The 10,981-nt window shown below is 42.2% G+C and overlaps 1 pseudogene; it reads left to right on the forward strand.

Annotated features, from left to right (window-relative positions):
- Positions 1-2,793: 2,793 nt before the first annotated feature.
- LOC102959788 lies at positions 2,794-3,665 on the forward strand (annotated as a pseudogene).
- The last annotated feature ends 7,316 nt before the right edge of the window (positions 3,666-10,981 follow it).

Here is a 10,981-nt window from a genome sequence, read left to right on the forward strand (position 1 = left end):
TGTTGTTTTAAAAGGGACTGGCTGCCTAAAGAGACAGGGAGTTGTGGATACTATCATTAAGACAGTTACACAATTTTAAACTGAGGTCTGTGGTTCATTTTTAACTAGTATCTGTGGTTTCCATATCTGCAAGTGGCAACATAGTGAGCTGTTGACAGGCATATGGGATGGCTTTATGTATACAAGTGAGTATTTTTATGGTATTAGTTAAAACGGATTCTTCCTAGCATTTCACATTATGTTCTAGAAGCTCTTCACTTTTCTGACTTGGCCTATCTAAATCTTCAGAGTTAGAAGGAAACTTGGAAACTATGCAATTCAGTATTTATCAACAGCAAGTCACAGCTTCCCAGTGAATTCTGAAATTAAATTTGCGGGTCAAAACTAGCATTACTTCATTCACTAAAAATTAAAAAAAAAATAATATAGACTAAAACAAAGTATCAGAGTACATTGTACATAGAAAGGCTATGTTTCATATTGGGAAACTGTGTTTTATGGTATGATTTGTTGTACTTCTGTGTATGAGTTTATGTGCATACCTGTATATGTGTGGTCTGCATGTGCATGTATGGGCTTTTTGTGTATTTGTGTATGTGTTATGTGCTTATACATATATTTGTGCATGTGTATGTGTGTGCTGTGGTTTTAAATGCATTTCTGTTTTTTTTTTAAGTTTATTTATTTTGAGACAGTGTGTGTGCATGCACACGAGTGTGGGGGAGGGGCAAAGAGGGCAAATCCCAAGCAGGCTCTGCAATGTCAGCGCAGAGCCTGATGTGGGGCTCACACTCACAAACCATGAGACCATGACCTGGGCCAAAATCAAGAGTTGAACGCTTGGGGTGCCTGGGTGGCTCAGTCTGTTAAGCGTCTGACTTCCGCTCAGGTCATGATATAACAGTTTGTGGGTTTGAGCCCTGCATCGGGCTCTGTGCTGACAGCTCAGAGCCTGGAGCCTGCTTCTGATTCTGTGCCTCCCTCTCTCTCTGTCCCTCCCTTACTCGTACTCTGTCTCTCTTTCTCTCTCAAAACTAAATAAATGCTAAAAAAATAAAAGAGTTGAACACTTGACTGATTAAGCCACCCAGGCACCCCTAAATGTGTTTCTTACTATTGGTCCTAGACTAAAAAGCTTTAAATCCATTGTTCTGGTTCACAATGTCTTATTTTATGGATAAGGAAATGGAGGCTCAGACAGGCCAAGTGACTTGCCCAAGATGAGTAACAGGGCTAGAATTCCTACTCTTGTGTCCAGACTTATAGGTTCCTTATGTGTTTCATTATATTTTATAGATGTTTCTGTTGCCAGGGCCACTGAAGGACTTTAAGGAGTGGAAAGGTAGGTAATTGGGCTTTTATTTTGGAAGACCATGAGGAACAATGTGGAGGATGAACTGGAACGCACTAAAAGTAGGCTGGGACACCAGGTAGGAGCTCTGGTGAGAACTGATGATCCCCTAAGGCACTGACACTATGCCTTCTAAGGAGGAAAAAGGTGTGAAATTTATTCACAGGGCAGCAATGACAGGACCTGGTGATGACTGAATTTGAAGTGGCACAGGAGAAAGAGTCAAGAAGAAATTCCAAGTTTCAGACTTGGGTACCTGGGTAAATGGTGGGGTGGTTTGCCGAGCAGGAGAAAACAGGAGAATGAACAGTTTTGGGGCCAAAGACAATGAGAATAGATCTGAGATGTCTTTGGAAGTTTCCAGTAGAGACTTTCAGGAGGGAATGAGAAAGCCAGCTTAGAATGCAGAAGAGAGCTCGGGGGTGGAGCTAATTATCTGGGAATCATCAGTGGAGGGTGAAGGATAGCTGTGAAAAGATTCTTTCTTTTGGGTTCCTTGGGATCCTACCCTTGAGTATGGCTTCCAGGATTTCTTATTGGAAAGGCACGAGCAGAAACTTCTCACCGCACATCACCTCAACCAAATGCCACAGATATGCAAAATGAAACCATTGGGGGCAGACTCAGAAACCAAACCAACAAATTCTCCTCTCAGAGACTTTTTCTTTATTTACTCGTTTGGTTTCCATTTGTGCCCATGTAATTAAATAATTCTTTCTTTCTTTTACTTGGAACCTCTTTATTTAGCCACTGGGGACTTCCCTATGGTAGGGGCCACAGTCTTCAAGGACTTGCCCCAGAGATCTCAGAACAGAAGCAAATGCATTTCTGCTTGAGCTATTATTTCTCTGCCAAAGGGAATCTTCCTGACCAGTAATCCTGCTCACCTTTTATGGGAAATTTGACTTCTGGGCTTCAGTATAGATATTAAATTCACAGTGAAACTGTGGAAGACTCCCATTCATTAAAAATTTCATTCATACTCTCAAAGCTGAAAACAAGAAACCACAGTTTGGATTATAGGGATAGCCACTCTAAATGACACAAGTGAACAATTGTTTCCGTCATGATATGTTTCCTGTGAATTCCAAGGGAATTCATGAAATAGAAACATTTTCTTATTTCACTTTTTATTGTAGATGCTAAGGTTTTGTTGGGAGGTTACTTGGGTACAGGGCAGGGGTGTTTCCAGAGGCTATGGAATGGGGCTGTGTTAAAGGACCCTGGATACAGAATTTGCCTGGGTTGAAAGGATCTAGAGATTTTCCACTGGCCACAAATACAGGATCTATCACTGACTTGATTCATAAACTTAACAAGTCACTTCGTCTTTCCAGGCTTCATTTCTCTTCTTCAAGAAAAGGTGAAATGGCCTTTCTGTGCTGAGGGTCCAAATGACATTGCTTTGGGTTCCAGTCATAACTTAAAGGGAAACTTGCACAATGTCCGGAGCCCTTGACGTCCTGCAAAGGGAGGAGGATGTCCTCTAATTCCTTGCAGAACTCGCTTAGATGACACTAACATTGACTTCCAAACAGAACAGTACATCTACTGAAAAGAAAGTGATGGCGCATCACAAATCTGGAGAGATCTATGAGAAGCTTCTGCCGGCAGCTTGTTCCATTGTTGCCATCAAAAACCCGGCTAATGTCAGCATCATATTCTAGGAACACTGGCCACTGGGCTGTGCTCAACTCGACGGCTGCCACTGGAGCCCCTCCTACTGTGGGCCACTTCACTCCTGGAACCTTCACTAGCCAGGTCCAGGCTGCCTCCCGGGAACCGTGTCTTCTGCTGGTCACTGATTCAGGGCTGACCACCAGCCCCTCACAGAGGTGTCTTATGTTAACCTGCCTACCGTTGCTCTGTGTAACCCAGACTCTCCACGGCGCTGTGTGGACACTGCCATCCCACGCAACAGCAAGGGAGCTCACTCAGTGGGTCCGAGGCGGTGGATGCTGGCCTGGGAGGTTCTGCACACACTCCCGTGCACCATCTCCCATGAACACCCGTGGGAGGCCACACCTGACCTCTCCTTCCACAGAGATCCTGAAGAGACTGAGAAGGAAGAGCAGGCTGATGCTGAAAAGGCTGTGACCAAGGAGGGATTTCCAGGTGGATGGACTGCCCCGGGTCCCGAATTTACTGCTACTCAACCTGAGGTCTCAGGTGGTCTGAGACATGCGGGGTCCTCAGTGCCCGTCCAGCAGTTCCCTACTGAAGACTGGGGCTCTCAGCCACTGCTCAGGACTGGGCTGCAGCTCCCACTGCTCGGGCCCCTGAATGGGTGGGAACAACCCCTGAGGGATCCTAAGTTGCTCCGTCCACAGACTCTTAAACAGAAATGGAAATAAGGTTGATGGAAAACAAACAGTTCCCCCCAAAAAAGTAAAGGAGAAATGGGACCAAGTGGTCACTAAGTTTCCTTCTGAATCTAAAAATGCTGTGATTTTGTAAACGACTCTATAGTAGCCCTCATTTAAGGGACAACTTATCAGGCACTTTGGAAGGATGAATACAATTTTTTGGCTTGTAACTTCAGTCAATTAATTAAACAAATATGTATGGATAGCCAATTATGCGCTTGGCATTCTACTCGGTGCTGGAGAAACATAGGACAAAGGTCATAATGCCCTGCCCTTGCAGGCTACGGAGAGACATGACAGCTGTGTTCCAGAATCAGCAATGGCCTGAGCTTTCTATTTCTGAGTCTATTGTGTCCTTAGTTTGCTCACTGTAAAATGGAGTCAAGTTCTGATAATTTACTATCTCCTCTACTAGCACAGAGGACAGGAATTTTGTTTCTTTTATTGATTGTTATATCTTCAATAACTGGAAGAATGCCCACCACAATGTTGGTGATTGATGTACAAGGTGTAATAATGGAGTGCAGATGTGAAGGATATATTTAAAGGTGGTAGAAGAATGAACCAATACAATGGTCTTCAAACTCCAGTATGCATACCCCAAAAGAGTTTACAAAGACTTTCCATGAAATGGGTGGGGATAGATAGCTTTAGGGGAATCAATTTCCAGATCATCAACTTCCACACGAACCATTTCTCAAAGGTGATCTGCCTGGGAACTGCTGAAAAGTTGTCCTGCTGACATTTCCCCCCATCTTCCCTTTTACAGGCTTCTCTTAATAAATGAATGCCTTTTCTTCCAGGCTTATTGAGATGCATTCCCCGAGGTGGTAAAAAGCACCCGGAGAAGAAATGTTTAGGGGTAAATGACTCTAATGACTGGCTAATACCTTTTGCAAGTCAAGTGGTTTCCAATGCTTTTGTCAACAAAATTTAAGTAGAACCTAATGGAATTGTCATTCGATAGATTGTTAAAAATAATTTTTGATGGTAGTTTAATCACAATGTGATGTTTGGCATATACTTCAAAGGGAACTCAAGGAACTGATTGACATTGCTGTAACAAGACTCCTTCCATTTCCACCTACTTACTAATGAACAAGTTTTCTCAAAGGTTAACATCTATAAAAACCAAAATGGAGGGGCACCTGGGTGGCTCAGTCAGTTTAAGCGTCTGACTTCAGCCCAGGTCATGATCTTGTGGTTCGTGAGTTCAATCCCCACATCTGGCTCTGTGCTGACAGTTCAGAGCCTGGAGTCTGCTTTGGATTCTGTGACTCCCTCTCTCTCTCTGCCCCTCACCTGCTCTCTCTCTCACTCTCTCTCAAAAATAAACAAACATTAAAAAAAAAACAAACAAAAATGGAGGTAGACATGATGGAGAACTCTAGTCTTATTCTGTTAATAAGTAATATTCATTGAATACTTGAATGAGTTGGAAATGAAAACAAGCTCCTCTCAATAAAAGGTGCATTTCCAATATAATTTTCCTTTTTATTCCACAGTTGTTCAAAGTTTATAATATATTTATATTGTTTTAATTGATTAATGATAGTAATTCTCATAGTAACAATATAGAAGAATTTTATCACTTAGAACCTTATGGTCACAGGAGACTTTAAAAATTTTAAATTGATATTTATATACTATGTGCAAAGAAGTTTGATAGGGTGATCAATAAAATATTTCAAACAATGAAATAAAATTACATTAGTACTAAATCTTCAGGGGGAAGTGGAATGGAAATATAAATTCAAGAATAAGTAAATGATATAAATATAAAATTTCCAAAAGTTAAAGAAGAGCTTGCTCAGAGGGCGCCTGGGTGGCTCCGTTGGTTAAGCGTCTGACTTCAGCTCAGGTCATGATCTCAGTCTGTGAGTTTGAGCCCTGCGTCGGGCTCTGTGCTGACGGCTCAGAGCCTGGAACCTGCTTCGGATTCTGTGTCTCCCTCTCTCTCTGCCCCTCCCCTGCTCATGCTCTGTCTCTCTCTGTCTCAAAAATAAGTAAAAACATTAAAAATTAAAAAAATTAAAAAAGATTTTAAAAACAGAAGAGCTTGCTCATTTATTCATTAAAAAAATAGAAGTGATAGTCAAATTGCTTTGGTATTTAAGTTTCATTTGATATATTTAAAAGATACATTCTATTGGATATATCAAATATATTTTTAAATGTTAATATTTAGAAAGTTCTGGAAATTATATTCTTTGCAATTCTTTAAACGTATGACGGATAAATTTTGAAGTGAATTTAGTACTGTAAGAGGAGTACATTGTTTTCAACATTTTTCTGGGGGCTACGCAAACAGATCTGAAGAACACTAGGCCAATAATAGAAGCGTGATGTTCTAATCCTGGCTGCGTGGTTACTATAAGCCTGGGGAAATGCCCTTCTTAATCCCTCTCTGTCCATTTCTCTTTCTGGAAAAAAAAAAAAAAAAAAAAAAGCACACCTGCTTGCTTTACCTTATTCTCAGGAAAATTCTGAGATCATATGAAATAATGTGAAAAGGTCTAGATTATTTCCTGGGGGCAAGTTGGACACCTCTGGGAAGTTTCAATAACTTTTCAAAGCTAACAGGATACTGCTTAGTTCCCCAGAAAGCATAAATGAAAGGTATTCTTATTACTACCTTTATTTCACTGTAGCCTCTCATTTTCCCCAGTTTTGATTCAGCTGTTGGAACTTCACGAAAGCAATCTAACATAATACAACTAATTTCTGCATCTCTGCATCATAGAGTTAGCAAGAAGGGACCTAGCTCTACTTCAGGGCACAGTCCAAGGTTCTCCTCTGATAGTCAGTTAGAGAAACCATAGACTCTACAACAGGAAAGCCAAAAAGCCTAAAATCCCTTCCCAAATGCCCCTGAGGCACATTTATCTTAGCCCAGAGAATACTGACTGAGGTTCTGAGTATTGTCCTTTTAACATCTATTCAGGGAACTGAGGAGAGTCATTCCATACCATATGGGCCCTTTCAGCTTAGTAGATCAATCTGACATACATTGTATTCAAGTCCTTTCCTCTTAAAGATGTTTATAATTTTATAAACAATTAATGGAAAGTTGGACCTCAAGCCTCTTCTCCCAGTTCATAAAGTTCATTAACCTGTGACACCTAGTGGGCCTAATGTGTTTCACAATTGGCTTTGGCCTCAGAAGCTTTCTGAGAACAATGAATTTCAAATGAGGACTTTTAAGATACCTGCAGTCTTGAAAAGACATGGAGTTTTCAGTTGTTGTATAAGCCCGAGAACCTGTGTGGAAATGATGGTGAGGAACCGCATGTGGAAAGAGAAGCTGGGGGTAGGATTTCTCTGTAAGGTGAGATAGCATATTCATTCATTGACTCGTTCACTGTATATTTATTCAGCTCCTATCAAGTGCCATTTGCAGAAACACAGATAAATGCCCTTCCCTGTTCTCAGGGAGCTTATACGCTGGCTGCAGAAAGGCAAAAACAATGATAAAACTCTACAATTACCCAAATGAAATACTGTGGGAGCAAAGGAGAATAAACAGCAAATTTCTTCTAGGGAAGCAAAGGGAGACTTTCCAGAGGAGATGGCGTTTGAGCTCAAAATAGGGAGGAGGGCATTTCAAGAAAGATGAATGTCATGTCTCCTTGGAGGCCAGGAGGATCTCTAGATCAACAAGAAGCTCAAATGTCACCTGCTCAAAATCAGATGGAGAGTGGCTTGAGTTAGGCTCAGTGGGAAGGCAAGTATAAGCAAAATGGGATATTATGTTCAGGAGACGATCTGGCTTCAGACTAAATCCAAGAACTCATAAGTTGTCATCAATTCTTTCTCCTCCTTCACCATCTCTCAGCTCTGCTGCTCTCCTTAGCTTCTGAGATGGCTGCCAGGCTCTTGTTTTCTCAGTTTAGCAATTCCAATATCCATATACCAATCCCAGGCAAGTTTCTGATGGGCTTTCTGGGGTCACATGCACAACAATAAACCAATTATTAATGGAGGTTGGGGGAATGGGAATTCTATTCTGGGTAAGTGCCCGGGTCATTCCTGTGACCAAGAGGGGCAAGTGCCAAGTCTGACGGCCTCAGCAGAACCACACAGAGTTGGGAAAGAGATCCCCAAAGGAACTAGAAGAAGAATGGGAACATGTACTGGGAATATAAAAACCGTAGCTTGGGCACCTGGGTAGCTCAGTCAGTTAAGCAACCAACTCTTGGTTTTCACTCAGGTCATGATCTCGTGGTTCATGAGTTCGAGTCCCATGTTGCACTCTGCATTGCCAGTGCAAAGCCTGCTTGTGATTCTCTCTCTCCCTCTCAATCTGCTCCTCTTGTGTGCTCTCTCAAAAATAAATCAATAAACTTTTTAAAAAAACTGTAGCTACCACTGACCACAGAAATATAATTTAATTACAATATGGCAGTGGCAACATGGAAGAGATGACAGACAAAATAGGTTTTTTGGGGGTATAAATGACATCAAGACTTGGTTTTTACTCACTTTATCTTCTACATGGACGCTGCCACTGGGAGAAGATTGCAGGTACTGACAGCCAGAGAGGGCTAAATAAATATATAGAGATAAATACCTAAGTAAAAATAGGTAGATAGATAGATGGATGATAGATAGATGTACAGATATTTATTTGCTTATGATACCTTTCTTGGATATCATAACTTAAAGAAACAATATAGAAAACTAAGAGTCATATTACCCCAATTTATAAGTAGGCTGCAAATGTAGTTCTTTGCTTCTTGGAAACCAATGTAAGGAGGGCACCATTATCAGTCAAAAAGTTTACAGTGATCATCAGAGAAATTTGATTATTGTTCATTCTGAAAGCTGAAAAGAATATCTTTCCAGGCACTCATGAAGTTGTTGTGTAAGATTGTAGTAATATCATTCTGTCAGTAAACATAAGAATACATTTTGTGGGGCTCTTAGAATGGTTTCAGTGGTGGCCAATGTCATATAGCTAAAATATTAGTTAAGGAGTACTGTACTCTGTAAGAATTCCAGGATATTTTGAAATCTTAAAAAAGTCTTGCAGAAGCCAGGTGAACCCATTTATGAACTTTTAGATGAGTATTCTCATTTATTGGACTGTGAATCCCTTTAGTCAGGGCATGTGTTCCCCACCATTCCTTAGTGTCTTACACCCAATGTATTTCAGTTACTTGTGTTACCAGTCTGGCCCCTACACGCATTTGCGTATGTCACTTCTGGGAGACATGTACATAACGAGTGGTCCAACTCCCCGTCCACACTTCTCAACCTCCGTATCTTTTTTTTCCCACTTCCCAGCTGCCTCTGATATTTGTTTTTCAAATTTCTCTTCCATTGTCCGATCTTATTTGGACAAGTCATCACGTTCACCCGCCTCCTGCTCCCTTGGCTTCAGGACTTGGAAGGTAAAGCCACCATCTTCCTAAAGACTCAGCACCCCCACTTGCAGTGTGGTGAGACCGATCCATGTTTTTGGAGGTTTGCATGACCGGCCTGGAAACTGAAGCCAAAGGAATTCCCAGTGAAAATGCTTTCATCTTGAGCCAAGAAGCCTGGGTAACTTTGAGTTGGGAATGACCACAACTGCTTGTCTCGGAAATCTGAAGTAGCCCTAAGATTTGGCTTTCATTTTCTGGCGTGATGTGAAAGCAATGCTGCTTGCCTAATTAATTGGTAGTGTAGGAAAATCCATGCACACACCTGAAACGAGAGTCATTGGTTTGTGAACTCCGAGCTTTCTTTGAAACGTAAGATTCTGAGGATAGGTGTAGGTATCTGGCTCCAGCCAGCAAGTACAGAGAGACTCCTGAGATAGGAAGGCAACTGTGATGTTTTAAAGAAGTAGTTAACTGCCTCAGATGAGAACCAACTGCTGGATGATCTTATGGTCTAAGATTCTTGACAATGAATATAATTTAGGAAGTGATACACATGTGTGTACTTTTGGAAAGAGGAAGTGGGCATTTAGAATTTTTATTTTAGTGTATTGGGGACAGCATTGTTTGTACTATATTGGCACACCAGCTATGCAAATCAGGGGGTCCGGCTGACCATAAAAGAAACGAGAGAGAAAATAAGACTTGAAATACAATTTAGATTTCAAAACCATGGTGGTTTATCTAGGACTCTTTCTGATAAGAGGCGAATGGACAACAAATTTCAAGTGTAGTCAAAGAGGGCATAATTCAAAACATTTACTTTTAATTTTTTTTATTGTTGCGTTTGCCTTTACTGCAAAACTTATTAAATTTATATTTCCTTAACGATCCTTGCCTAAGTGTTTATGGGGAGGTAGCCCCCAAATCAGCTTGGGAAGTGGAGGGAACTCAAAAGAGGCTTTTAATTGCCGACGGGTTGCCTACACAATTCATAAAACCTGTTATTCAGCCCCTCCCAGGCTGCCTTTGGCAAAAGCTTTCCAGGCCTCAGCACTGGAGGGCGTGGGCCCAGTGCTAAGCTTCAGGAGGTCCCACTGTGGTGGCTGAAGAATGTCCTCCCAGGCAACGGCGCCTCCCTGACAGGCACGCTGGGTGGGTCTCCAGCTCTGACTCTCACAGAGGCAACACCCCCGGGTGACTGCTTGGCAAATGGGCTCCGGGCACCAAACTGCATGGTAGGGAGTGGCCCTGGCAAGGCCCAGAGTGGAGCTGCCCCATCTACAGAGGCCGTCTGGGGTCCTAGGGGTCTCTTCCTGAACAGCACCCCCATTCTCCTCAGTCCTCACATTAGCCTCTCCTGCTCTTGGCCAAGGGTCCAGAAAGTGAAAGCTCTGTCTCCTTAGGGACCGGTGTCCCCACTTGCAGTGTGGGAGACCGGTGTGGGAACTCCGAGAAGCCCCGTGCTCTCTTCCACTCCCACTCTTGGTTTAGCCAGAACTGCAAGGACACAGATTTATTACCCCCATACAGAACATCCCACGCCTAATTATTCCTCCTGAGGCATTTATTACTTCCCTTAAAAAATTACTTAGCCTGACAGAGTTGCCTGGTGCTTCATTCTCAATCTGATTTGCATCTGAGACAATGACATTTCTTAAAACCAGCCGCCTTAAGCAGAAGGGACAAGAGCCCTTCACATCACTGGAAAGAGGAAACAGATGCTTTGTGATGAATTAGTAAAGTCCTTTCTCCTCACTGTCTATAAGAGTCAACACCGTTTTCATTTTAAGCCCTCCTGTCTAAACTGCTCCTAAGGTGAAGTATGGGCTCCTGGCTGTCTTTGAATCGCCATTTCTAATACGTGGGGATGCTCTGTGACCTAAAAAGGCCCCTCACAA

This window comes from Panthera tigris, chromosome C2 (assembly GCF_018350195.1).
Source record: "Panthera tigris isolate Pti1 chromosome C2, P.tigris_Pti1_mat1.1, whole genome shotgun sequence".
NCBI lineage: Eukaryota > Metazoa > Chordata > Mammalia > Carnivora > Felidae > Panthera > Panthera tigris.